The sequence below is a fragment of the Aulostomus chinensis genome, chromosome 13 (genome assembly GCF_037954235.1).
Source record: "Aulostomus chinensis isolate RoL2024-O1b breed Wild chromosome 13, RoL_Achi_v1.0, whole genome shotgun sequence".
In the NCBI taxonomy this organism is placed as follows: domain Eukaryota; kingdom Metazoa; phylum Chordata; class Actinopteri; order Syngnathiformes; family Aulostomidae; genus Aulostomus; species Aulostomus chinensis.
In genome coordinates, this window is record NC_141332.1 from 24,243,003 (window position 1) to 24,245,928 (window position 2,926).

The window sequence follows — 2,926 nt, forward strand, 5'->3', positions numbered from 1 at the left end:
AAAAAGATGGTTTCTCAAGTGTGTTGCCCTGGACGTGTTATTTCGGTGTCACGTCGCTTTTCGTAAGCGTTGTTGACTTCATGCTGATATTTCCTGGTTTAGAGTTGTGTGATATCAAACCCTGTGTGTCGTCTCTGTAGTCCAGAACCAGCAGCTCAAACTTCCTATGAAAGAGGTGTCATGTTCCAGTACTTGAAGGGTCCAGCGCCAAGCTCGTCTCACTGACGGTGGACACGTTTTTTTGTTTTCTCCTCTGCTCATCCTCATGTCTGACATGAGACCAGAGAGATAGAACTGGATCGTATTTCACTGCATTCCCCCCCCCCCCCCTGTAACTGTAGAACAGAATAAGAATTTTATTCACAAATCACAGCTCCTGCAGAAATACAATCTGCATCTCCCAGGATTCATAAACGAACCCCGGGATGAACAAATTTCCTTAAAATGGATTTATCCTGACAAAGGGGCAGTAAAGTGGACTGCAAGCTAAGTAATATTTCCTTAGCTAACACTGTATTTACGCTCATACTTATTTTTGTCTGTTTAATCAAAAGCCATCAAACCATTCCAGATCAGTTCAGGCTGAGCCCAATCAGCTTTTGGCAAATCCATATTGATTTAACACAATTTGAACAGGCAAAAATGACGTGACATCAGGGTTTTTGCAAATCTGAGCCAAACCAGATGTGTGAATGCTCAAACTGGACCGCTGACTAACCTGTTAGTGTCATGAGTGTGTATCTTTGATTGATTGGTGATGTCTGGACACAACAAATCCCATCTCATCACCTCAGAATCACAATGTGGATGGATAAAGCTCTGATTTGTGAAACTAATCAGATTTGCCTGCACACTGAACGAGGCCTCGGGTGTCACATGATCCTCACAGCACCGCCTCCCCCATCTCATAACTCCATCTTAATCCCAAAATGCCATATTTGGTCTTTCTACGCTTCCAGACAGGTGAGGCATCATGTTTTCAGGTTGGACGGTAAGAACTTGAGGGGATTTCTTCACGTTGGGTGTAAAATTCCACTGGGACTCGAGGTTGAACTGACGAGAAAGACTTGGGTGGTCAAAGGTCGCTGTAGCAGGGATTCTTCACGCAGGCGTACGACCACAATGTGGTGTTTCTAGTTTCATGATACGATGTCCTTAAAATAGCCTGATCAAATGTCTTCTCTCAACTAACTGTTGGCCAGTGGAGTCGTCCTGGGGTGTCTTTCACCCACTCCTGGTCTTCAGTGCGCGTCCAGACTCCGGCGTGGCTGAGTAGGTGCCTTCAACGTGTTTCCAACATCCACAGTCGTCGCCTGCTCAGTGAGTAGACCTTGTGTGACAGAACTGTCTGATGATGTTCCTCTGCAAATGTGCAAATAATCAACTGTAATTTCCAAAAGGGGGCGATTAGTCACTGTCCCAAAATTGCTTAAAAATCTGTTACGCTGATTAAAGCAAGAAGTCCGGGGTGCTCACAGCAGCTTCTGAGCATCTCAGACCATCGGATGGGACAGGAAGTAAATGGAGCTTGAGTTTGTATGTCAGTAAATCTATTTCCTGCTGCAGGGAGCACAAGTCTGCTGCCTAGCAAACAGGCCGCAATAATCCTACAGTATTACAGCTTGACATTGACAAGAGGAAAATAGAAAGGACCTTTTCTTTTTTAAATGACTGCCAGTAAGCCGAGGTTTACACCACAGATGACCTCACCTGTCCCGAGGCCTTTTAGTGTCTGTTCAGGAGGTGAGGTCAGGTAGTAAATCTGCAGACATCCTTAGAGGGCTAAGCTCCTTACATCGCTGAGGACTGAGACAAGCCTCGACGCTGTCAGAGATACGGGGGGGGGGGGGGGTCTGTCTCAAGAAATGCCTGCAGTTGTAGTAGCAGCACTTGGAGACAGTCCAGAATATAAATGACATGGTGAGGAAGATGGCTGGGTGAATTGTGTCAAGGCGGACGACGAGTGTTTCACCGAGAACCAACGCGCTGATGCCACTTACAGCCGCGTTTGGTTTTGATTCGTATGAATACGCAGCCTAACCTGTCTTCACCGGCTCGACATCCACGGGAGTGCGTGGTCGGCAAAGAGAGGCCCCGTCTGTCTGCAGAGGCCGGGGCCCCCTGAGCTCCAGAGGGAAGACAGCCGTGTTATTGTGCACACAGACAAAAGCAAAGCCCACCTGATCTCTGCTCCACCAATCACAACACTCACAGGGGCTGCACCTCAGGTATTGCTCAGGGCTGGAAGGTGGTGGTGGTGGTGGTGGTGGGGTCAAAGGTCAGGAAGACAGTGTGCACCTGTTAACAGGGAGGTTCAACAGTAGATGTGAACATGAAAGCAGAAAAAAAATCACTTTCAAGTGTGATGTTTAATAGGTTTACCATAGTCGAGTGAAGAGGATTAAAATAAGACTTCTTCACGACAGCCCAAGCAACTTGGTAGGCTACGTTTCATTCTAAACGCCAGCACGTGAAGAGTTGTAGCCAAGGAAACGTAGAAAAACGCCGTGGAATTAACTTTCAGGCTGAATGATTAAAACGACAGCAGTCATGAAGTCAGTCTTCGTTATTTCATTACAATGAAATGTGCATGACTCTTGATAACAAGGCAAATCGACTCATTTATCATATTTTGTACTAAATAATTGCTGTATTTTGTTGTTGGTTTTTTTTTTACCTCAATACATCTGTTAGTCCCAAAATACTAGTTAGGATGCAAATTCTGAATTTACAAACTATTCATAAAATTCCCCGTTAAACTGCCCAGCAGGTTCAACAGTACAATAGTCAACAAAGACAGTTGTGTAATCAGGTGGCACGCTGTGAGGCCGTATGACGTCACCGGTGGTTGTATTTTGGACATAAAGTACCTTTACGGCGTTTTATTTATTTATTTTTTCTTACATCTGAGTACTTCTGCGTCCAA